General features: G+C 45.9%; 1 long non-coding RNA gene across 2 annotated transcripts; it reads left to right on the top strand.

Annotated features, from left to right (window-relative positions):
- The first annotated feature begins 18893 nt into the window (after positions 1-18893).
- Positions 18894-26797, top strand: LOC107196186. Of its 2 annotated transcripts, none has more exons than XR_001517546.2 (5): positions 18894-19283; positions 20958-21174; positions 21415-21529; positions 24458-24513; positions 24624-26797. It is a non-coding gene; the product is annotated as an uncharacterized LOC107196186 (long non-coding RNA). The 2 variants fall into 2 exon arrangements; XR_003048499.1 differs by having other exon boundaries at positions 20767-21174.

The following is a 26797-nucleotide window of genomic DNA, read 5'->3' as shown; positions in this document are numbered from 1 at the left end:
TAAAGGATGGTGCCGAGCCCAGAGGGTAGCAACAGTGGGGCCCTGTCATCACCCCTAGGTGTGAGTGTTACTGGGACCTGGGGACAGTCATGGTCACTGGGGAGGGGCCTCCCACTGGGAACAGTGGTCGTGTTGTGTCACTATGTGCACACAGTACACTACAATCTCTTGGTCTTTCCCTCACACTGGCCTCCTATTTGTGGCAAGATGGCTGCTCTACCCCAAATAGCACATTTAAAAAAAATTTATTATTAGTTTCAAGTATATAATACATCGGTTAGACATTTATATAGTTTATGAAATGATCCCCCTGATTACTCTCTTCCCTCTGGCTGCCCATCTAGCCATTACATTAATGCTGACTGCATTCTCTATGCCGTGCTCCCCGTCCCCGTGACCATCTATCCACTACTAATTTGTACTTCTTTAACCCTTCACCCCATTCTCTCAGCCCTCCCAACAGATACACATAGATTGTCCTCTGTATTTGTGAGTCTGTTTTTGATTAGTTTATTCTTTTTGTTCCTTAGATTCCGCATACAAGTGAAATCATATGGTATTTATCTTTCTCTGTCTGACTTATTTCACTCAGCGTGATAACCTTTAGGTCCATCCATGTGGTTGCAAATGGTAGGATTCCATTTTTTATGGCTGAGTAATATTCCACTGTATTTATGAACCATAATTTTTTTATTCAATCATCTCTTGATGGGCATTTAGGTTGCTTCCATATCTTGGCTACTGTAAATTGTGCTGCCGTGAACATAGGGGTGTGTAGATCTTTACGAATTATTGTTTTGGTTTTCTTTGGATAAATACCCAGAAGTACAATTGCTGGGTCAAAAGGTAGTTGTATTTTTAATTTTTGAGGCATCTCCAGAGTGTTTTCCATAGTGGCTGTACCAATTTGCAATTCTACCAACAGTGTATGAGGATTCCCTTTTGTCCGCATCCCCGCCAACATTCGCTGTTCTTTGATTTATCGATGACAGCCATCCTGACAGGTGTGAGGTGATACCAAGATAGCATATTTGAATTGAAGGTGGAAGAACAAGGCAGGCTGGCCTAGCCAAGCCTTTACTGTTAGTCAAACAAATAAAACAAAAAAGCCTTCCCGGAATCTTCTAGCAGAGTTCTCCTTATGTTTCATTGGCTAAAGATGTGTCAGACGAGTAACCCCAGCTACAATGGAGCTTGAGAAAATATTCGATTTTTTTCCAGACTCTACAGTAAAAGTGGCATGAGAGAAGGGGATTGGGAATATCTAATGATTTGGCCAAAAAAAAAAAAAAAAAATCGTCTGTCCTATTTCCTCACTTATCTTTCTCCCTCTAAGTATTCTTTCAAAAACTTTTTAGAGCCTCTGTAACAAATTACCATAAACTGGGTGGTTTGAAATAACAGAAATCTGTTCTCTCACAGTTCTGGAGGCTTGAAGTCAAAAATCAGGGTGTCAGTAGGGCCATGCTCCCTCTGAAACTATAGATAGAATACTTTCTTGCTTCTACCCAGTTTCTGGTGATGGCTGTTGATCCTTGGCATTCTCAGCATGCAGCTTTAGCATTCCAATCCTGTCTTTGCCATCACATGGTATTTTCCTCTGATAAGTCCATCAGTCATATTGGATTAAGGCTTACACTAATGGCCACATTTAAATTTGATAACATCTGAAAAGACTTTATTTCCACATAAGGTCACATTCATAGGTACTGGTGGTGGTGTGAAGACTTCAGCATTTTGAGGGGAATGCAATTCAACCCATAATACGCATGTATTAGTTACCATTTTTCCCTAATGCTTACTTTGGGTCAAAAACTTTCTATGCACTGTACATATCTATCTTTTAAAGTTATGCCAAAATTTAACATAAATATCTATGTTAATAACTTAATAACATAATAACATGAGCTATTAATAACATAAATATCTCAGCTTCTGGGACAGAAAATGACCTGGTAGTGATTCATCATCTTAAGAATGATTCAAGCCCTATAAAAAGTTTACTGCTGATTTTCTTTAAGTGGAGGCTTCTATTTTATTAAAACACGATTCGGTTTCCCCAGGTTTTGCTTACATAAAACTTTTAATAGACTGGCTCGATTATGAAAAGTGAGGCCCACCTATAATAAATCCAATGAATATCCTTCAAAATACTGTCAGGAAGACTTTCCTTTTTGCCGACTTGTGAGAAATTACAAATTGAAATATGTCTGATCAAGTAATTAGAGAGAGGAGTAAATTGGTATGTCATTGAGAGCCGAATTGTGTGGTACCAGTTCCACATATTTGTGCTTCGATGCCCACAATTCTGTAATTAAAATCTTGAAATTCAAGTTTCTTTTATGCAACTAGAGTGGAGCACGAGGAAGAAGAATAAGAATTTCGTCATTACATGGGAGAGCCTGGACTTGCGTTCTAATCTCAGCTCTGCTATTCACCCTTTTTGTGACTTAGGGTAAGATAATTAATTCATCTGATCTCCGCCCCCCCCCAAATTTAATGGCTTAGAAAAATAACTATTTTATTGGGCATGATTCTGTGGGCTGGGACTCTGAGTAGGGTCCAGCTGGAACAGCTTATGACTGCTCCCATGAGGCTCGTCTGGGGCTGAAGGATTCAGGATGGCCTCATTCACATGTCTGGTGCCTTAGCTGGAATGGTTTGAATGGCTGGGGACTTCTAGCATGACTGGACCTCTCCTGTGGTGTCGGTTAGAATCATTCATATGTCTGGAACCTAGAGTCTCCTCCATGTGGTCTCTTCTGTCCACAGGAATAGCTTGGATTTTTTTTCCACAGTCGGCTGGATTCCCCTCTGAGAGAAAGAAGAATCAATGTGGCTTCTTAGGGTTTAGGCTCAGAAGACCCAGAACATCACATTGGCTATATTTTATTGATCAAATCAAGTCACAAGGCCAGCCGGATTTCAGGGTTGGGGAAACTGACTCCCGTCCTATGGGAAGAGGAGCATAACAATCATCTTCGCGAGACAATCTGCTACAGAAACCAACGAGGAAAGTCAGCCTTTTCCACTCTTCTCTACCAACTTGACTTTTCTCAGTGTTAGTCCAAGTTAAAAATTAAAGGGCCATCAAGGCCTACTGGGGAGGGGGAGGACAAGGTCTCGAAGGGGAGAAAGAGGATATAGAAAGAGAGAAAAGAATGAAATGGAACTGAAAAATCATTCTGACAGATTTGTACACATTTAAATCTGGGCTTGCAAACCACTTGCTAATCCTATACCCATTGCAGATAGCATTAATCAACCCCCAGACTTTCTAACGACGTCATATGTGTCCTCACCAGTCATTGCAAGACGAGGCTTTAGGCAACCATTGCCAATCTCACAGTTGAAAAAAAAAAGAGAAGAAAGTTATTGACCACACAGGCTCAATTCTGAGGGGAGATGTGAATATTTTGAATACACCCCACAGGTTGACCCCGATGTCCCCTGCCTTCTCCTTAGCTTGGAATAGCAGAATAGCCTTAATAAAGTGGTTCTCTTATAGAATTGCATTGGGTTCTTGCAACACAGGAGAAAGATGAAGAAACTCAGACTCAAAGAGTTGAACGATCTGCTCAAATTATACTGTGGGATTGTGGTGTCCCCAACCAATCTCTTTCTACTGCCCAGAAAGCCTCACACAATCTCAGACTCTCAGAATCACAGACCCTGAAAGCTGAAATAATGTCATCAAGTCCAAGCCCTTGATTTTATAGATTAGGAAACAGAGGCTCGGAGAGTTCAAGGTCTTTCCAATGGTCAAGGTCAAGTCCAAAAGGACTTAACCTCAAGGTTGAGCCCAAGGCTCCTGATCCCTAGGGAATTGACCCCTACTTCAGTTTCTGTGGAGGTAACTTGGCTGATTTCAAACTTTTGGCTTATTCATTTGGCTGATCTGTGCTAAGAAATCAAGTAGAGAAGGAGATGGTTTCTCATAGATTCTGACCCACAGCCTGAAAGAGCTCCTGCACCTTAACTGTGTTTTAAAGGCTATGGAACAGTTAAATAAATATTTAGGTTTCAAATTAGTTTATCCAAACAGGATAGTAAAGATATAAAATATGCTATTCTGCCAGATTTTGTTATTGGCTTTGATGTAATATTTTAATAGAAGGCATTTCATGCAGTGCCTGAGGCATTTTATTAAAAATGGAATGTTTTAAGAATCTGATGAGTATTTATAGATAAACCTAACCTCACTAGCTCCTCAGATTTATCTAATAGAAGCACGACTTCTCAATAGAGAGGTTTTCAGAGCTGGAAATTGTGACTAAGGAACAAGGAGACAAGTCAGGGTTGTCATAGGTGGGATCTAGGCGCTCGTCTATATTAATTTATTTAGCCTCTACAAAATCTAGGTGAGATGAGCATTATAAGCTCTAGTTACAGGTAAGGAAACTGAGACCCAGAGAGGTTGTCCATCTACCAGCATCTGTACTTACATGTTCTATTTTCTCAACTACGACCACAGATGATATTGAAAACCAATTAGTTTGTGGATCAGATCTTATTCCTCTTCTTTTCAAGAACGTTTTCCAGAAATGCCTCTCTATTCTCTAAAACACTCAATGTTTCCTTTTTTGCTAGATTATTCTTACTAGCACGTACACACATAGTCAGTATTTCCATTTAACCCAAAACTGACACATAAACAGAAAAATACTTCTCTGGAGTCTTGCATTGGTGACCTGACTTCTTAGTTGCCCTTTGCGGCACATTCCATGGAAGGGTTGACTACACTTACTAATCCCTATTCCTTTCCTCCCGTTCTCTCTTGAACTCACCCCGTCTGCCTTTTGGTCCACCACTCTGCCGAGAGAGCACCTGCCAAGGTCATGATAACATCCATGTTGCTAATTCTACTGCTCCTTCGTCAGTGTTGCTTCCCTGGGCATTATGACACAGTCAATCGCTGCCTGCTCAGGACTGCATCTTAGTCCCATGTACTGCTCCTTCGTCAGTGTTGCTTCCCTGGGCATTACGACACAGTCAAATGCTCAGGACTACATCTTAGTCCCGTGCCTTCCAGGGCTCCACACTCTCTTGGTTTATGTCCTACCTTATGGCCCACTCCTTCTCTGTCTCCTTTGCTTCTTCCCATTTTTCACCCAGACCTCTTCAGGTTGGGGGCCCAAGTCTCAGTCCTTGGACTCCATCTGCTCCCTTCTTTGCCTCTAACCTCATGGCTTTGAATACCATCCTCATACTGATGATGCCCACAATTATATCTCCTTTCCAGACCTCTTTCCTGAACTTCGGACTCAAAAATGCAACTGTTTCTTGACATTTTCACTTGGCTATTTAAGAGCTATTTCAAAATTTAACGTATTCCAAAAGGACTAGTCCCCATTTACGCCGCCCCTTAAAAAAACACTCCTCGATCCTCAGGCTTCGCCCATCTCAGTTGTTGGCAGCTTTCTCCTCCCAGTAGGTCATGACCTTGGCAGGCTTTCCCTTTGTATGCCACACCCCACACCAGGCAGTCCAATCAGTTATGCTTTCAAAACATATCAAAGACGCAGATCGTCTTTTTACCTGTTGTCCTTGTGATCCAAGGTACTCTCACCCCTTCTTTGGGTTCTGACGACCATCTCCTACCTGGTCTCCACGTTTGCTCTTGATGCTTATCATATATTTTCCACAAAGTGGCGAAAGATGTCCTCTTAAAACATAAGTCAGAGTGGGACACGCCTCTGCTCAAAACTCTCCAATGACTCCTCATCTCTCTCCAGTAAAAGCTGAAATTCTTACCGTGGGTCTCAAGGCCCTGATGTTCTCTTGGACTTCGTCTCCTACTTCTGCTCCTCCTTGGTGCCTCCTCCAACCTCACCGTCCTCCTTGCTGGTCCCTAGACACCAGCCCCACCTCTGCCTCAGAACATTGGCACCGGCTCTTCCCTCTGACGAAAATCCTCTTGCCCAGTCGAGTCTCTCCCCGCCCTCAAGTTTTTCCTCAATGAGGCATACCCTGGTAACTCTTCGTAGAATTTGACTCAAGTCTTTACCTCCCTTACCCTATTCTTCATTTTTTAATGTAGTTGGCAGGACAGTATAATTTACTTACATTTTATGTCTATTATTTATTATCAGCCCTCGCCCCATTGGAATGCAAGTTCTTTGCAGGCTATGACTCTTGTCTGTTTAGTTCTGTAATGTACCCCAACTTCTGGAACAGGACAGGGCACATGGTAGGTGCTTGGTAAGCCTTGGTTGAGTGGATAAATGAAGCCAACTGCCTGTGCTATCAACTGTACTCCCAGTAGTAAATATTGAAAGTATTGAATCCTAGTCTACTCATCTCCAATGTACTTGAACTTTGCACTTTGCCATAGTGCTCACAATTCAGCTTGCTAAGGCCCAATCTGTATCAAAAGTGCTTTCTATATGTTATCTCATTTAATCCTAAAAATATTTTTATGAGGTAGATACTAATACTCTCATGAGTATTAATACTCAGATGAGGAAACTGAGGCATAGTAGCGAAGTTTATAATTTGCACAAGGACCGTATCTAGCAAGTGGCAGAACCATGATTTGTATTCAGGCAACGCAACACATGAATCTCTGCCCTTCGTATTGTAGGGCACTGTCCCCAACAATGACGATAGGACAAAGGTAATCAAAATGGTAGATAATCAAAATGCAAATTAGCAAAAGCACAAAGCCTCCCAGTTTCCTCCGAGCCATTTTTTTTTTTAATAGAGGGACTACTGCCAAAATGTCAATATAGCTACTCTTCCTTTTTACTCCTTTCCCAGTGCCATTCCTGATTCGATAACGTGTGGGAAGTGACCACAGTGACGTCCAATTGTTTGTAAAGTCCAAGCGTAACCCACACTCGGTTCGAAAGAGAGCTGATGTATTTAAGCTGGCTTCTTGGTTGGGACAGCTGCAGTTTGAGATTACGCCCTGCTTTCTGCCATTTTGTCACTTGTCCTCATGCCACAGAGCAGAGAAGTAGGAGCTCCACAGAGGGAGGGGCCATGTCTTCATCTCCACATTCTGGGGCTTGGTTCAGTGCCTGGGTCTGAGAGATGTCCGACAATCGTTTGAATGAAATGATGTTTATAATCCATATGTTGGCTGTCTCTGACTACAGATTTTTTTTTTGCTGGACAGGAACTTTGAAGTATCACTCAGCACTTTTTTACATTTGTAAAGAGTTGATTGCATTAGCATCCAAAGTAGATTTTGCTGAGAGGTTCTTAGGAACATAAAGAGCATACGGCATTTCATCCCCCGATTCCCCATCAAACAACCCCCACCCTGAAGCTATCTAGGGACCCTCCAAGTGTGACCTCATTAGCATAAACTCAGATATAGACAAAGGGAGCAGCTTCTTGTGAGTAATAAAAGACATTCCTATCAACTCTTATGCTCAGGAAATTCTAAAATCTTTGGGAGCTTTGTGACAGGAGCCAAGGACAAAGATCAAATTTAATATATTCATCATCATCATCATCATCATCATCGCAACCTTTTTCTACCATCTCTTCCTGCGGCCACATTGTCCTTTGCTTGAACACACCAGGGGACACTCTCCAGCAGGGACTCTGCTCAGGCTCTTTGCTCTTCCCCAGAGTCCACATAGGGGGTTCCCTCACTTCACTCTGGTCTCCGCTCAGAGGACGTCCCAGGAGGACGTTCTGACCAGCCAGGCTCTCTGCCCTCCTCGCTCTACTCTGTTTGTCTCCATAGCAATTATCACTGAGCGGCATTATTACAGTTACTTTTTAATTTTATTTCTCATCTCCATGCTCAAGAAGTATACAAATTCCGCGAAGGTAGGAGCTGTGTTTTCGCCATTGTGAACCCAACAGCATCAAGATCGGCTCCTGACACATGGTCGGGGGTCAAGAAACATTAGTTAAATTAAAGAGTAAATGATTTCCCCAGCTATGACAGACGATAGTCTTTGAGTTATGTGCCCTGCTTGATGAGGGCTACGGTTGAGGCAAAGTGCAACTTTCCTACTTTGCATTTCACAGAGGAGGGGACAGGGTGAAGAAGGAGGCCTTCCTCTCTCCTTTTCTCTCTCTCTCTCTCTCTTTTGCAACAAAAGGTAGAGCTGCAACCTCTCTCTCTCTCTCTCTCTCTCTCTCTCTCGCAACGAAAGGCAGAGCTGCAATGGCCTCTCTTTGTCTCACCCAGAAGTGGATCTTTCTCACTGCAGATTAGCCAACTGCCCAGAGCTCGCTGGACATTCCCTTCTCCTGGGAAGAGTCCCCTCCCTGTGATCTCTTGTGCCTTAAATTAGGAGCTAGAAAGAGGAGACCCTTAAGGCATACTTGATAGATATGTAAATGGAAAATAAACAGATAAATGAGCACATGAATGGAAAACACTGCAAAACTCAACAGTTCATCTGACATATGAAAAATTGGAAAAATATACAATTAACTCATTGTATATAGAAACCCTCCACCTAGACGGATCAAGCGTTAACATTTTGTCATATTTACATTATTTCTTTCTCTTTCCTTACTCTACTTTTCTCCCTTTCCTTACTCCCTCACTCATTTTTTTTTTTCCCAGAACTATTTGAAATTAAGCTGTAGACACTATGATACTTTACCTCTAAATATTCTGGCAACTATTTCTTAGCAATAATATTATCTTACTAGCCGCAATTCCATTGTCACTTAAGACTATTACGAATAATAATCTACTATATGGACTATAATAAAACTCCATTTGTCTCAAAAATATCTTTTATACCTTTTTCCCACCTCTTTTTTGAATCAAGATCTCATTAAATATTACACTTACTTTTGTGTACATCTTTTTCTTCTATTTCAATGCAAAGCTGCCTCTACTGGATATTTTATCTTTAACATTGCTTTTTAATAACCTAGGCCAGTGGTCTTCAAGAACATGCTATATTCTTGGTATGTCTTGTGCTTCCTCCTGGTATTATTTAAGTTGTTCCTTTTGTCCCTGTATTTCCTGCGATCTGGATGAAGAACAGATACTCGGTTAGAGTCACATTAAACACTTTTTCCCAGAATACTCATGATTTAGTTTCTTTTTGCTTCCCTGACAACTTATTACATATGGAGTGGCTTAGAACAACACGAATCTATTATCTTACAGTTCTGGAGGTCAGAATTCTAACACAGGTCTCGCCGGTCTCAAATCAAGGTGTCGGCAAGGCCGCATTCCTTTTTGGAAACTCCAAAACAGAATGTGTTTCTTTCTTCATCTTGTAGAGGACACCTCCTTTCCTTGGCTGTAGCCCCCTCCTCCATCTTGAAAACCAGCAGGACTGCATCTCTCTGACCAGTCTCCTGTGGTCATCTCTTCCTTTGAAGTTTCTCCTCTTTTAAGGGGTCACGTGATCAGATTACGCCCACCTGGATATTCAGGGTACCCTCCCCACCTCAAATTCCTTACCTTAATCTGCAAAATTCCTTTTGCCATGTAAGAAAACATACACCAAGAATCTAGGAATTAGAACATGGACATCTTTAGGGGGCCGGTATCCTGCTTACCAGAACTTCATAGGTGATACTTTGTCATCATATGAAGAGTCCCATTAGGAAACCGTTCCTGAAATAGTGAAGCTAAATTCCAGGGGATTTAAATGTGAATTGGAGAGAGAAGCAGTTCGTAAAGCTGTGTCATGAGGTGGGGGTGGAGGAGATGAAAAATATAGCTGCCAGCGCCTCACCCCAGAGATTCCGATTGATTAGGTCACAGCCAGTGGCTGCCATATTAGGTCCTCTTTCCTCATGCAGAAGTGAGTGAATCACCCTTGCCCAAGGCTGGGGCCCAGCCTTCCAGGTGAGAGATAATAGGTGGAAGCTTGTTTTCTTGCTTCCCCTCTGTCTTCTCAAGGACACCCAGGTGTCGGAGTCATTTCCCAATTTCTCAACCGTCATCAGCAAGAATGAACATGCAAGTAACAGTCAAAATGGGTGAGCTTCCTTAGGCAAACGGTTCATGATACATTGCCTTCCTTGAGGGACAGTGGACTTATTTATCTGGGTTATCCACTAGAAACAAAAGGGGCTTAGTATTTGGGGGTGGGGGGGCCGACATTTAGTATTTAAATTATATGAATAGATTTTGTTAACCAATTTTATTAATTAAAAGGGTAATAGAAAAACTGAAAAATTCGAATATATATAACAGATAAGCCTCCCTCCACAGTTCTCCTCAGAAACCGTTGCTGTTATCAACTTCCTGTGTATCCTTCCAGAAACATTATGTACGTGGAAACATATTATGTACGTGCAAACATTTATGTGGACCTGCTCATATTTTTCTTCAACAAATGAGACCATCTGGTACACACCCTGTTCTACAGTCGCCTTTCCCCTTGGGCCTGATTTTGTGTCAGCAGGTAAGATCTGCTGCATTCCTTCTCACAATTACACACCTTACAAGGATAACTATGATTTATGTCGCCTTTTCCTTATTAACGTACTTTCAGGCTGTTTCTCGATTTTGCTGCTACGATGATTACTCATCACCTTGATGAAATGACTAATCTTGGATAGATGTCATTTCCCACACTTCTGCGTCTATTATAAAGTCAATATCTAGAAATGGATTTGCTGAGTTAAAGGGTTTATTCATTTGCAAGTTAGATTAGATATTGCCAAATTGCTTTTCAAAGAGGCGACGGCAATGGCACTATCACCAGCAGAGTGTGAGAATGTCTGTTTCAAAACATCTCTTTTATACTCACTTTTGAGCAATTAGAATATCATTTCGGAGTCTGTTTTAGGAGATGTCAGTTGCCTAAAGTCCAGTTTATGAATGTGCGAGAAACAGCACCAGTCTAAAAATCGGAGCGACTATATCCTAGCCCTGGCTCTCTAGCTCCCTAAAAGACCTTGGGCCAGTCACTTCCTCTCTCTGAGACCCAAATTTCTCATCTGGTGACAAGAACTTTGAACTAGAGAAGTGCTGCCTCCATGGTCCCAGGTATGTGATTCCCATCTGACATGACACTGATCATTCACCACAATGCCCGAGGGTGGCTGAATCAATAAGCTCTGATCAAGTCCCATTAAGAGCCAAGCTCTGTGTGTCAGGTACAAAGGATAACATGTTCGCCTTGACTTTTAAGAATGGTAGCTAGCAAACCTCAAGGGGCAGCGAACCACAAGTGACAGCATATAGTCAAGGGTCACACCTAGAGGCATAGACTGTAGGGGCTAAGATTGTTCAGAGTGGGGAGGCCTGACACTTAGGGTCATCAGAGGATTTATAAAAAGGTGCCATTTCTCTAAGATTTGAAAGATTAGTAGAAATGTACCAGCTGGTAGAAAGGAAGTTGGGGGCATCTGGTGTTGAGATGTAAGTCCAGCTCACGTAATGAAACGGCACGCTGGGCCCGGGAAAAGCCCCCACGTTGCGTGTGGTTTGCACAATGGCTGCGAAACAGAAGCGAACTCACCCTCACCACCAGCGCTTCTTGCAGACCTTGCCCCGTCTCATTCTTTCGGTTTGATCACACCTTCGAGTGGCCTTGAATCCCCTTGTTCATGACCCAAGTCCAGTCCATCACCGAATCCTATCGACTCTATCTCCAAAGGAGATCCAAAATCCAAGTCCTTCTCCTCATCTTCACTGCTCCCACCTTGGTCCTTGGCCACTACCATCGGTCATCCAGGTTGCCGTGAATGCCTCTTACCTGGTATCCTGCTTCTACATTATATGCCCCCTGCGTGCTGTATTCAGCATGGGGTAGAGTGACCTTGATAAAATGCAAGTTCGATCATGTCACTCTTCCCATGGCCTCCCCTGCTACCCAGAGTGAAAGCCGGTCTTTATAATGACCTACAAGCTCTTGTAGGACATGACCTGCCCGCCGTCAGCCCTTATATCTTATCATTTTTCCCCTGTGCTCCCGCCCTCCCTCCTCTCCAGCCCACTAGCTTCCTAGCTGCGTCCGTTACATTCCAGCCTCAGAACCATCGCAATGACCATTCCCTCTTCCTAGAAAATGTCTTTCCTAAGATAGCAGCAAGCTCATACCCCCTGGCCGCCTTGCCAATGACTCCTACCCTGCAAACACTGTTCATAACTGCCGACGCTCCGTCTTTTAGACGCTCTCGATCCCTATTATGCTCCGCTTTTTCTCACAGCACTTATTTTGCTCTATAATTAAATTATTTTCTTACATTTATCGTTTCTTGTCTATCTCCCCTCGGCCCCCCACCCCACTAGAATGTCGGCTCCATGAGGGCGGGGATTTATGTCCGATTGCTGCATTGCCTTAATACGGTGCCCAGCGCATGGAAGGGCTGACCACATATTTGTTGAATGAATGAAGAAAGAAATCGTGGGATTTTCTGATGAGTTTCTATGAAGATGAGATGAGCGGCACAGTTAGCATCAGAATGGGTATTTTCCCTCATCTTATTTTTGTCTTCTGCCAGGGAAGCTAGAATGTCCTGTTCAGACCCTCAGCTCATGCCCGCTGATCCACCGTGGCGGGAGGCAGGTGGAAGAGTAGAGTGGTCATAGCGAGAGCTGGTCTCCCTGCCCCGGCTCCTTAGCATTTGTGAATCACCCTCCGCGGACCTAAATGTCCTCCTCTGGAAACTGGGGGCAATGATACAAACCTCCCAGGAGAGATTAAACAGAATAATAATGCGAAAAGCATTTTAGCAGGAAGCTTGCCATTTTGTAAGGAAAGAGAGCTTGCTTAATTACTGATATTTCGCAGAGACGTAACGGCTTCCCCCAAAGTCAGCTTAAGGGAGGGTCTCAAGGTCAGATGAAGCGCCTGGCCCCGAGGACTCTCATGGTGAAATCGGTCCGGGTGGCCTGGCAGACACACCTCAGGCCCTTGCCACCTCCCTGCCACTGTCCCCACACCAAACCAGCAGATTATCCTACCCCCCTGTCCGCCCCCCACTCCCCCCTCGTCACGGTTTCCATCTCCTCTTCTGTGCTGTTGCCTCCCTGTGACAATCTTTGCCAGCGAAGCAGAAAAAGCCTAGGAAAAAAATTAAAAAATAAAAAGCTGGCCCAAGGCCGACCTTGTGAGAAATGCCCTCCTGCGATTGGCTCCCGTTCCCCCTTCCCCGCTTCTTAGGAATTAAGGTACCTGCCTTTAAAGGGGAGGGGGCTGTCCGCAGGAATGGGATGGGCAAAGGTGAGGGGTCAAGGCTCAGCAAGGCTGGCGAAGAGCAGGGAGAGGAGGGCTGGGCGCCTGCGCGCTGCCTGCCGCTGCCTGCGCTCCTCTCTGGAGCAGGTGTGAACCTGGTACCTGGAGAGGGCCGCGGCTGCTCTGATTGGCCCTGAAGAATGGGGCGACATCAGGCTGCAGTGGAGCGGGCCCCTGGGGGGTGGGAGGAGCATGATGGGCGGGGCCCGGCCCTCCCTTCGCCAGATGCTTTAGGCAAGCCTGGGAAGCACCAGGTCCCGGCCGCAGCCAAGTGGGTGACCAAGTCAGCCGGGGGCGGGAGAGAGAAAGTGAATTTAGAAGGAGTGATATGTTTCCTGACAGAGATGGCCGCCTCCAAGGGGACCCGTAACCCCTGCCCCTTGCCCCATTCTCACAACTGTAAGAAGTAGGGGCTGAGGACCGGAGAGGTTAAGAACTGCCCGCCCACTACAAGTGGCAAAGTCAAACTTCTGATCCACAGTACTTTGTGTCTAGTTTTTTTCCTCCTATATATTTTTGTAAAAGACTATGGGTTTCCATAGATAAAGCATCTTTTTAAAATCGAAATATAATTGACCTATAACATTCTATTCAGGTATACAACATAACGATTTGAAATTTATACATATTGCTAAATGAGCACAATAAGTCTAGTTAACGTCCATCACCATACATAATTACAATTTTTTTCTTGTGCTGAGAACTTTTAAGATCTACTCTCTTAAGCATCTTCCCCTTTATCTCAGATTTGCTCAGGGGCTCGAGACCAAGTTCCTGAATTGTAGGTGGTGACGAGGAGCCCCCCACACAGCTCGACCTCCACTCACACTTTGAGTCCTTCCGTCTAAACTTGCTTCTCTTGAATTTCTTATGTCACAGAATCAGCAAGTCAGAAACTGAGGGAGAGACCTTACTGCCTACCTTCTCCAGACTGTTCTGAGGGCAGAGAGAGTGGGCTCTCTAAAACGCCACCTGGGCCAGCTCCTTCTTTACATCTGGGGGGCTTTCCTCCTCTGCGCACTCATCACCATTCCGCCCCCACTGCTCCCCCCGGGGCAGGACCCAGCCCTGATGAGCAAGCCAGGCCTATCCAGTCCTTGCCAGGTCCCTCTGGGTGGGTGATGACCTTCCCCTCTTAAATGCTAGGCTCAATGGTCTCACACATTTTAGCCGCAGGACCTCATTTACACTCTTAAAAATTATTGAGAACCCTAAAAGCTTCTCTTTTTTTGTCAGTTAGAGCTATTAATATTTACTGTATTTGAAATTAAAACTGATCAAATCGAAAATGATTATTTTAAAACAATAAGAAACCCATGACATGTTGGCAGAAACATTTTTATGAAAAATAACCATAATTTCCAATACAAAACATAACTAGAAGAGTGACGTTGTGATACATTTTTGCAAATCTCTTCCGTGTCTGGCTGAGTGGAAGCTAGCTGGGTCTCCCCTCTGTTGCACTGCCTGTCCTGAAATCACTGGAGCCTCTGGAAACTTCCACTGTCCACTCCCGAGGGAGTGAGTGAAAAGGCAAATGGCATCTTTGTGTATTCGGACAACAGTTTTGACTCTGTGGACCCTGAAAGGGTCTCCCAGACCTCCAGAAGTCTCCTGACCACGGCGAAAACAGCTGGCCGTTTTTTAGAATATTTGGCCATGATTTGCTTTGTCTGGCACTGGTTGCTCTTCATTTCTAATTCTTTTTCCACCAGTTAATTTCTGCTGTGCTGATTGTCATTGATAAATGTTGCAAATGACCTAGATCGCAAACATAGAGGAACATAAGTAACTCCCTAAACCAAACCAATGGAGCCGTTTAAAAAATACTTTTTTCTTATTTCTATTCCGTATCTTCCCAAATACCATAAAACCAGAAAATGGTGAAGACTCAATCTCTTATACCCAAAGACCTCATTGTTAACACTTGTGTCTAACCTTAGACCACCTCCCCTCCCCACCTCCGTAAGAGGCACCCCCACCTGTGGCAGGCGGAATAACTCCCCCCTCATCCTGAAGCTACCCAATGCACTCATCCCTGGAACCTACAAATGTGTCACCTTACATGGCAAAAGGGACTTTGTAGATGAGATTAAGGTTAAGAATCTTGAAATAGGGAGAGTATCTTGGATTAAATACGAGGCATATGCCTGGGTCCCAGAAATATGCGAGGATAGGCCTGGCGTGAACTTTGGGTTATTTTCTATGCATCTGTGCATCCACTCTGTGCATAACTGTGTGGTTTTGTCTTCCTCCTGCTTCCCTCCTTCCCTTTCTGTCCACACCTTCCTCTCTCTGCCTCTCTCAGGGTGCAGAGGGGACAGCTGTAGAAACCAGCAGTTAGTCCATCATGGTTGAGCTGGCTTCCTGGGAAAAAGCTCCGTTCCAGAACTCTTTCTGGAACAGCCGATCTGTGTCAGGTGCTATGCTCAGGTCTAGGGACACAGGTGAATAAAACACTCCCCCTAATTTAGACTCACAGGGTTTTAAGATGAGAATGGGACCACAGGAGTCAATCGGCAGTTCAGTAAGTTTGAATGAGCACCTATCAGGATCCAGGAGGGACATAAGGAAGTAAATACCCATAAGGGACCTGACCGAAAACTAGACCAAGGCGCACAGGAAACCATGGTGGTGGCTGTCACAGAGACCGAGGGCTTTGGGGATCTGAAGAGGGCAGCCGTTCCACTACCTGCTGAGTCAGGACTCGGCGGAGGCATCGCAAAGAACTTGAAACTGTCTCTGCGATGAGTTAACGACACCCGCGGAGCCAGCTTTCTCATCCATTCTTAGTGGGAGCAGAAACTGGGGTGCTTCTCAAAGGTGAAGATTTGGCACAACCCACCCAAATGAAGGCTGCCAATATCCTGTGACCCAGCAACCGACCTGCTGGGAATCAAGCCTGTGGATTTGGTCGCAAGCGTTTGTTCAGATACCTGCGTAACGGTGTTCACTGCAATTGTCTGTGAAAGCACAGGAAACAAGCAAAGAGGTTACCCGCAGGTGTCAGGTTAAAGAAAGCAGGTGCCTCTGTGCCAGAAGCTCTGCAGCCCGGGGAGAGTGGGGCAGGTGGGTCTGTACTGCTGTGGGAAGATAACTCAGGTATATTATTAGGTGGAAAAAGCAAGATGCCGAACTGCGGAGATTATAATTTCATTTCTTTGAAGGATTTTAATGGGGGCAGGAGGTGGACATGCTGGTCCCTGCATATGAAGTAGGTGGCTGGGGAGCCCAAGAAGCTTTCATACTGGTTTCCTGTGGGGAAAGCCGTGGGAAAGAGAGAACATGCATTCTGTTCCTATGTGTATCTTCTGTTCTTCTGGACTCATCTGAGTGTCATGGGCTGAATTGTGTCCCCTCCAAATTTTATGTGTTGAAGTCCTAACCTCTAGTACCTCAAAATGTGACTGTGTTTAGGGATATTGTCTTTAAAGAGGTAATTATGTCAAACTGAGGTCATGCGGGTGGGCCTGATCCAATGTGACTGTCTTCTTTATAAGACGAGGTTTGGACACGGGGAGAAGGTGGCCAAGGAGAGAGGCCTCGGAAGAGAAGCCGACACTGCCAACATCTTGATCTTGGACTTCTGGCCTAAAGAACTGTGAAAAAACATAAATTTCTATTGTTTAAGCCACCCAGTCTGTGGTAATTTGATATGGCAGCCCTAGCAGACTAATAGACCATGTGAATATATTTATATAAACTTCAGCGGAGGTGTTTTTTTGTTTTGTTTTGTTTTAACATTTTTGTATTAAAAAAAACAAACCATGTGTTATGTTAAAGAATGAATTGGGCTTGGCCTAGTGAGGGGGGGCGGGGTGGAGGGCAAAGCGGGCAGAGTAGGGAGAAGCACAGAAGTGGAAGGTCCTGGCGCCTCGTGCGGTGGGCGGCGGTTGGAGGAGAGTCGCCTTAATGAGATCCGAGCCTGCGGGAGTTGTTCAAGGGCGGGCCCTGTGGGCCTCTAGGTTCTGGCGGGGAGTCTGGTCTTGATCTTGAAGGTGGTGGGGACCTGTTGGGGGGTTTTATGCAGGGAGAGACATGGGCTGATTATTGTGTGGAATGGCCCCTGAAGGGAACAGGAGTGGTTAACTCATCACAGGAGGCAGACACCAGACAGGAATCTATTCCTAAAGTTCCAGGAGTGTCACTGAGAGCCTGAACTTGTGTCAGGTGATGGGCAGGGAATTCGGATCTAGACTGCCCGGGTTTGAATCTCGGCGTGGCCACTGAGTAGCTGTGTGACCTCAGGCCAGGTGTTTAACTTCTCTGTGCCCCAACTTCCTGGCTGCAGGGCGGGGATAATGGGGTTACCTACCTCAAAGGCTGTAGTGAGGGTTAACTGGGCTGATTTGTGTTACAGACATTAACAGTGTTTGCATTGTCATCTGGCCGGGTTTGCTAAATTTGTGGTTCACCCACAAATGGCTGGACGCTGGATGTATGATATATGTTTAATCCATTCTAGTGAGGTGATGGAGAAGGCATGCAGTCCCAGCACACTGGATGATCTTTGATTAGAAAACGGACATGAGTGTCTCAAGGCCACATGATTAGGAAGGTAGTGGACCGGAATATGAACCCAATTCTGTCCGGCTCCAAAATCTGTGTTCTTAACACTTACGCTGTGTGACCTAGCCTGGGGCCTGGTACTTAGTAACACCTCAATGAATGGTTTTTAAGCGAGTCACCTGCATTGACAAGCTCTTGCTTACGTAGTGCCAGCAAGAACTGGTATTCACGACATTTGGGAAAACAAAAATAAACCAACAAAAAGCAGGATAAAACGCTCTCGATGTTGGAGAATCTCTGGGGTTCCCGAGGATCAGGCACAGAAATATCTGTAGGATAATTTCTCTCTAAGAGAGCTGCGATGTGGTGTCTCATCTCACCGGGAAGCGTATCATAGAGTCGACCAGCTGGAGTGTGACCCTGTGCGTCTCTGTAAGTTTCAGGGCATTGTGCTTCATTCCAATGGCATTGCTGCTGAGCTGACTCAGTAGCTCACCAGTCACCACACGCCGCTAGCCTGAGAATGTCAGTTGTTCAGTACAAACACGAGGTTACAAAATCAGGCTTCTGGAGCCTGACAGATCTAGTTGCAAACTCCAGCTCCATTAGTTTCTAGCCATCGATCTTTGGGCATTTAGCTTCTTTAAACTTTAGTTGCCCCATCTGTAAAAAAAGGAAAGAGAGAATCAATAAAGACATCTAACTCTGAATTTTACTAATAAAAATTAGCATCACTGTAAGTTTCCAAAAAGCTGGAAAGGAATACAATACATGTCTCTTAAACCACTAAAATAGGTATCATCTGGACACCAAAGCTTGTATGTTCTACGATAGATGAGCACATGCTTCTGGCCTTCACTGAAAGTTTCAATATTCTTATTTTGGTTTCTTAGCCTATAGCTCACATGCCCCCTTTGAATTAACTTCACTTAAGAAAGCAGGGGTGCGTGTAATCTATTTTCAAATACATTTATTCAAACAGATTCAGATTTTATAGGTTGGATCTCATGAGAGAATTGAAAAGACACATACTGGTCTCCGCCCCAGTTCCTGGCACAGAGTTCTGAAAAACTTTGGAAATCCCTAAGTGTTAGGAGCACTAGGAACATCTTTTGTTCTGGTATTTGGTCTTTGACCCCGATTTCTGACACAGGGCTCCTAAATCCCTTGGAATTTCCCGGGTGTTAGGAGTGTCTTTTGTTCTAGTGAGGTAACTCCTGGATGAGGACCAGTTGCCACAAAGACCAAGACGTGATTAGAAACTTGGACTTTTCAGCCTCACTCTGTACCCTCCCTCCCCCTGCCATTCTCCAGAGAGGGGAGAGAGGTCGGAAATGGAGTTAATGATCGATCATGAGGAAGCCGCCATAAAATCCCCAAAATATGGGGTCTGGAGAGCTCCCAGATTGGTGAACACATCCACATAGGGAGGGGGACACACCCCAACGTCATGGGGTAGACGCTCTTGCACTAGAGCCCCTCCCAGACCTGGCCTCAAGTGTCTCTTCATCTGGCTGTTCGTCGGTGTCCTTTAAGATGTCCTTTAATAAGCTGGCAAACGTAAATAAGTGTTTCCTTGAGCTCTGTGAGATGTGCTAGCGAATTAATCGAACCTGAGGACGGGGTCGTCCAAGTCGAACAGGAGTTGTGAGTAACGTGGGGACTTCCTACTTGCCATTGGCATCTGAAGTGGGGAGCAGTCTCCTGGGACTGAGCCCTTAACCTGTGGGGTCTGACGCTATGTCCACCAAGCTAAACGGTAGGACAGACAGACCCCTAGCTGGTGTCGCAGAACTGCTCGATGTGGAGAACACCCACGGGTCTGGTGTAAGAAGAGTTGTGAGTGTGGGGGTGCTGTGGGAGGCGGGGAGAAACAGGAGGAACCCTGGGGCTTTCCAACCCAGGTCTTCATGCCCCTCGACCTGTGTGACAGACACTATAATTTAAGAAGGCTGTGGGATTCTAGGGAGAGAATGTGCATAAGCTTTGGATTCTGACCAAGTTCACTGCCAAAGAACACACGAGAAACGCTTATTAAGTCTCTTCGTTTAGGACATGTCAAATTGTCTGTGACTCACCGCTCTGTCCTGGGCCTTTGATTCTATTAATCCCAGTGGGAGAGAAGTTTCAGGACACCCAAAGACTGAGACTGGTCAGAGACTCTTTGTCTCCATTGAGGACAAAGCTAAGTGATATTCACCTATTGCCCATACCACTTCCAGCCCTCTGCCCAAGACACGTGAATTAAAATGTAGATTTCATTATTGTTCAGGTATGGCGAGACACACAGACCAGGAGATGACTGCCATTTGCCATTGAAATAATGGCTGGTTACTCGCATTTCTCAGGGAAGAGGGCGCATTGCACTGTGCAGGGCCACACGGGGAAGCACCAGAGTCAGGAGGCAGAGAGCGTGGGAGGAAAACATGGCAAGAGCCTGGATTGTGGTTTCTGCGGGAGGCAAGGATAAGGCAGGGCAAGAGGCTTAGCATAGACTTGTCTGGATAATCTCAGCAGACTCTGGGGTGTAGGGCTGTCTGGCACCTGGCCCTGGGGTGATTAGGGTGGGGGAATACTGGCCTGGAGGGCGAGAGTCCTGTGAGAGCCCAACGAAGGAGGTGAGTGGGGTGTGGGCTCCGCGTGGCTTGGTCTGCATGTGAAAGGAACACTCACTTGCAGGTAGATCTCTTCCTATGTGGAGCAAGTGGCTATCCCTGGGAGGGGCAGTCTCTTCCGAGGTCAGCAAGGCCCCAAGATGTCCAAGCACCAGAAAATACAGAAAATAAAAAAGTGTGATGAATACAGTAGGGGCAGCAGCCTTGTCCCTGTGATGGGCTCAGGGCAGTTAGTCTGCCATGCACGGCCGAGCTCTGTGCCTCCATCAGGTGACTCTGCTTCAAAGGTGCAAGATGTCCTGAGTCCTGTATGCCTTCCTTGGACCTGTCCCCACTGGCCTACGTCATTTGCAGTACAGAGCAGCAGGGCTGGCGGTTAACTGTCTATTCTCAAACAGAAACATAGCTCTCAGACAATGCCGTCTGCGGAATGCGAAGGCTTTTGTAAGAATGTCTTTAGGTGGTGCATTTCCTCCTGCCTTATAGTCATTTTTGTTTGTTCGTTCACTTTCCAGAAAAAAAAAAGCACCGAGATTGATGGACTTGCTTCAAGGCTCATTAATTCTATTTGTTTCCTAAGAGGAGGAGCTGTCACCAGTGCCATCCCCCATCCCCCTGCCCCCGTTCTAAACTGAACTCTGACCCCGGCTGGGGTGAGGAGAGGTGGCGAGAACCTTGCTTACACACACCTCTTTCTTATGGGAAGGGCTTTGTCACTGGCCCTTCTCTAGGGTCCGGGGGGACTTTGAGGCCTGAATGAAGCGAAGACAGGAGCCCCGTTCCAGGCAGGAGGCATGCAGACCTGCTCCTTCCCCAGGAGATGCTGCAATGAGGCAGGAACCAGCCAGCAGTTTTGTGTCTGGGACGAGCGGTAGACGATCTTCCCAACCTCATTTGGTGAACGGACATTATTCATTAGTATGGTAAGTCACTCATTCGGCATTGCTTTCTCTGTTCATGTATATATCTGAAAATAATAACAATATTTAATAGTTGCATCACCATTGCTAGAAAGTATTTCTAAATACCTATCATTTAATTTTTATTTAGAATATTAATTTCATTTATATAGTTATGGCAACATAAGCTGATTTTCTACAGAGCATCTGTCGGGGAGAAAAGTCAGTACAAGCCCCAATAGAGCCTCTGTCCACTTCCCCCAGCCCCCTGGACTCCTAGCATTGGTGTGTAGAAGCAGAGAGTGAGTCTCACAAATCCTCGAGGCCGACAAGTTCACTGGACACCCCATGGGACCTTGGAAACGCTGGCCCGGCCCAGGTAAGAGAGCAGGTAAATGTGTCTCTGCTCTAAATGACAGGGCGGAGCCAGCAGGAAGAGGGGAGAGTGTCTGATGAGAAGAGGCCAGGCAGGAAGTGAATGACCTGCTTCGTCCTCCCAGAGCCTTTGGAGAGAAAGTTAGGGATAGACTGGCCGAAGCTCTGTGAAGAGTGTCAGGAAGACGCCAGGCTGAGACAGAAGACGCTGACGGTTACTTCCACCACCTGCTCCCTCTTTTAAAGAGGGTGATTTTTAAGGGGAGAGAAGGTTGATCATCTTCCTGGAACTGCGATGTGTGCCAGACTGCGAACTCTGAGAGGCTAAGAGAGACAACTAAACTCCTTTGCAAAAAGAAAAGGAAGAGCATCAGTAATACGGGGGGCGGGGGTCAGAGTCATGAAAAGAAGAACGAGGCCAGTTGGCTATGGTCCAACGTGAGGTGGAGGGAAGAGACTGTCCTTGAATGGGGACCGGTAACACATTCTTCTGCGTGGTGTGGGACGTCGTGACTCGGTGACATCTTCGGTAAAACGTAGACCCTCATTAATGGGATGTTTCAGGTTTACTTTTTCGGGGATGCAGCTAAGTATTGAGTCGTACTTTGAGGTGGGCACAGGGGTGAGCACAGAGACTGCCCTGTGACACGCTCCTTTCTACTCCTCTGGCCAGAGCAGCTCCAGTGGCCATATCCAATCGCAAGATCCATGAATTGTATTCGTCTCCTAAGAGGAGAGTTATTCGCATCTATCTCAGCCTCCAGGACTGGAAGCACCTCCAAGTCAGTTGGTTCTTAAGCGTCTCAATGCCGCTAGTCCCTGCACTGTGTTTGGCACAGATAGGGTACTCAGCGAGAGCATATTGCGTAAAAGTGTCTCTGTAGATTTGCCTTATTTTTCCCTCGCCACCATCCTCAGTCCAGATTGTACCTGGGCTGTTCCAGCATCTTCTCCGTGGCTCCTAACTTTTCGAGTTTTCCCGTTGCACATGCGCCCTGCATTCGATGACCCTCATCCCTGATCTCCAGCACCGCTTTGACTGGAGCTTGCACCGATGTCTCAAATTTCAGCAGTTCTGTTCGTCCCTTCTCGGAAGTCTTCGAGGGGTCCCCGTTGCCTAGAATCACGTCTACGTTCTTCATCTTGAGGTTCAAAGCCACAATAATTTCTAAAGAGATGACAAGGACTCAAGTGTGTAGAAAGCTCTCGCAGACCGTTCGCAGTGATGCAGTGTGCTAGCCGGGGTTGTAGTCATGACCGCCCCCTCCCGCCACCCAATACACAATCAGAGGGCACTTTCCCGCCCCCCTGAGCTTCAGTGCAGGCACTGGATTTGCACTGGCCAAAGACGTACAAATGAATGTGTCCCTGGATGGAAGCTTCCGATGGTTTGCCATCCTCCTCTTTCTGCAGGACTGACGTGGCAACGACACTCTATCGACACATCTCCTGAGGCGAGAACCCCACAGAGGAAACCCCCTTGGCTGACTCAGACAGGCATGTGGTAGCAACTGCTGTTCTCATTATGAAACAGAGGAGGGAAGGAGGGCGGGAGCCTAAATCACTCGCCCGGGTCATTCGGCTGTTCAGGGGTGGAACCAGGATCCCTCCGGCTCCAGAGAAAGACCTTGTCACCAGTGCAGCCCCATTGCTTCCTCCAAGAAGACACCTAGGCAGAGTGAAAAGCACGAAAGCTTTATTGTCAGATGCGGTTCAAACGCCAGCTTTGCTGTATACCAGGGACTCTCAGTTTCTCCATCTATAAAATGGTAACGACAACAAACAGCAACAATGAACAACAGTGTGTCTCGTAAGTGTGGGAAGGGCAGAGTGCCCTGGCAGGCCCACAGGAGGGGCTTGGCGTAGGTCAGTTAACCTCGTCTCTCTTCCATTGTCAGGCTTTCCTCTTCGTTCCCGGCGACCACCACAATCACTCACCACTGATTATAAACCCTGCTCCATCCCCTCCTCTCGCCCCTCTCGAAGCCCAGCGTTTGCACACGGCCTCCTCCCGTACGCTTTCCTGCTCACATTCTTTCCCCCAACCTTGGAATTGCACAAGCACCCGACGTTTAATCGGCCACCCATTTTTAACTGTTTCTCTGGCAAGTACTTCTCTCTCCAATCACCCTAGACATACCTGGAGGTCGCTGACCGGCCTCATGCCTCTCGTGTCCTTCCCTGAGCTTGGCCTGGCCCTGTTCTGTCTCTCTCTTATTGAGTGAGTGACTTGGGGCACATCCCTTTTCATCACTGTGCCCAATTCCTCCCCTGGGCACTGGCAGAGTCACCGGAGGAGCTCCGGGTGCTCTCCCACTCACAAACACTAGGCGAGTGTCACAAGTGGACCGAGTCTGCAAATAGGAAGCGACCCAAGGGTCCTGTGAGAAGAGGTCGGCTTTCCTCAGCACCTCTGTGCTCCAGACATGGTATGCAGCGCCCAGCTGTTTCTCCAACTGTCAGAAGGACCCTAGGACGTGGCGTGTTTACAGAGGAAGAACACAGACTTTGGAGGGATTCAGGAGCTTATTTGGCAAAGCTGGCTGAGAATGATTTCCAATTAATCGTCAAATATTTATGTGTGAGGGACGGTGCTAGGGATCCAGAAATAAGGCAGATCTGTTCCCTGGCTTCGGAGAGCTCGCAGCCCAGCTGACGAGGGAGATATCCGACAATCGTTCTGTGAACCCTCTTCCTGGCATCTCATTCTCGTACCATTATATTCCATGTATGAGAAGCACCATCATCCTGGCGGTTCCCTGTAATCCCGCACCTTTCATGGATGGTCACCAGGTGAGTCTACGCACATTATCTCATCGACGCCTTCATTGGGAAGAAGAGGTATTATTACTGTTCACTGATATGCCCGGCATAGTGCGTGACACACTATGGTGGCAATTAAGTTTTAATCGAATGAATTTTCATTTTATAGATGAGGCACCCAGGGGCTTGCCCGTACCAGTGGGAGATGTGAAGCTGGGACCCAAGGTGAGAGTGCGTTTTGCTTTTCCATGTTACTTCTCAAAAGACACCAGCATTTTGCGTTTCCCATTTACCCTCACCCCCTCGCCAAAATAAGCACATTTCTTGTTTTTCAGCGCCTTCTCAGCCACCCACCAGGCAGGTGACTTCCCTGGTTGATCCAGCCAACCGCAGGCCCATGATATTCCTATCGTGTGTAGAGAGACGAGCAATGGGGACCACGGTCCTTGGAGACCCTCATCAGGGGGAATGAGAACCCCGTCCTCGGCTCCCTATGCCTGTGGCCAAACCTTTAGTTTCTCTGGTAGAGAACTTCGACTGAAAACCTGAGGAAACACCTTGAGAAAGAACACGACATTCCCGCTCTACCCGCAGGATAAGACGTGAGACAGCGCCACCGCAGTAGCCTCTTACAAGCCAAATTACATGAGCTAAGAAAAATCAGTGCTGTGAATACATCCGATTCATCGAAATACAGAGATGGTTGGCTTCCAACCTCCCTGATTCTAACCTAGCAACTCTCACCGTAGACGCCTTCGTCCAGCCTGATGCGCTTGGGAATTTTGTTTTCGGTGCGCGTCTCCATGTAAATCTTGAAGATTTCCTCACTGCAGACCATTATCTTGCTTGAGATGTCTGGAGCTCTGTTGGATAAGTTCGTGTTTTAAACCTTAGTCTTCTCATGCAAGTCGTAATGAAAAACATCTTTTCTTCTGCTCTGACCTTATAGAACGGAATCTCCACGCAGCCGCCCACTCATTCATTCACTCAGCAAGCACGGACTGAGTACGACCATGTGCCAGGCAAGGTGCTTGGCACAGCAGAGACAAAGCTCCTAGCCTAGTAGGAGGGTATTGGGAGATGGGCCAGTGACCAGGCAATTGGAGTACAGGCCACCACACCCGCCCGCCCTTCACCCCAAGAAATGCTCCTGGTGAATCAAAACAAGCCCAGTCATTGGGGAGAACCTCCACATCCAGGCTCTGGAGTGTGAAAGGCCCTGGGCTGTTTTTCACCAGAAACTGTCAAGATTGCTTAAGTTTCTTTTTATCTTTCAAAATGAAGAAATCTGTGCGTACGCTCTGGGAACAGGGAGCCACACAGCTCCCCAGACAGTGGCCGAGGGATGATTCACTCCCTAGTTGGGTTCGTCGGCAGCACGTGGAGCTGGCAGAGACGCACACACAGCCCCAAGCCGCCCCTTATCTCGCCTTCGTTTTAGGCCTCTTGAAAAGTCGATATCGCCTTGAGAATCGAGAAGCCATCCTTGCCATTTTTATAAACGGTTCTGAAAGAATCGAATGTATGGATGTCACACTGGCTCTTCTAGGCTAAAAGCCAGAAAGATACGAAATTATCCTGACACGAAGTCACCCTGAGACCGGAGGGCGACATATCGTGGGGCACCTGCCTCGCTGTGCCGCGCTTGCCCTTCTGGCTTCTCCGACATCGTCGTAACGGGTTCTCCATCTTTAATCACCTCTTTTGAACTCTCTGCGTTAGCTCTGTGTATTTAATTCCCATCCCCACCCCTACCGCCTGAACTGGACACTGGACTGGTACACTTGGGCTTGACAAAAGTGAGGGGACGTGGCTACATTCTTATACTGTTCATGGGAATGAAAATGGTTGCCAAAAAATTTTTTTTGGCAGGCAGTTTGGCAATATTTTGCAGGATCTTTTTTAAAAAAGTGTGTTCTTGCCTTATCTTTTAGAGATACAAGTGGAACTATTTATGAATGAAATGATGTGTGTCTGGGATTTGCTTCAAAGCGGTCCAGGGAAGAGGATAATTGTGACCTTTTATAGATGAAACAAGACTGGCCATGAGCTGATTGTTTAAACTGGGTGAAGGATACTTAGGCATTCACTGTACTTGTCTCTTATGAATGTTTGAATTTAAAAAAAATAAAAAGTTTTTTTCACAAGTAAAATGTTGGACCTTTCAGTCCACTTTCTGGGAATTTATCCTAAAGAAAAAAATTTCTAATGTTAAAAAAAAAGATTTCTCTGTAAGGATGGTTTCTAACAACATTGTTTATAATAACAAGCAATCAGCAACACTCTAATTTGCCAATAGTGGATGGTCCTACCGTAATTTATAATAATTCATACTCTGCATCCTATTTAGGCTTAAAAAGATGTTGCGAACAAGCATATCATAAAAAGTATTTATGATTTCTTTGTACATGACAATTTAAGTGAAAAAACAAGTTATATAAGCATGTGATATTATCATCCAATTAAAATATTTTTATTTGCATCTAGAGGAGGATGCGAGGGCTGTACA

This window comes from Pteropus alecto, unplaced genomic scaffold (genome assembly GCF_000325575.1).
Source record: "Pteropus alecto unplaced genomic scaffold, ASM32557v1 scaffold5, whole genome shotgun sequence".
Lineage (NCBI taxonomy): Eukaryota > Metazoa > Chordata > Mammalia > Chiroptera > Pteropodidae > Pteropus > Pteropus alecto.
This window is presented reverse-complemented; position numbering and strand designations above follow the sequence as displayed.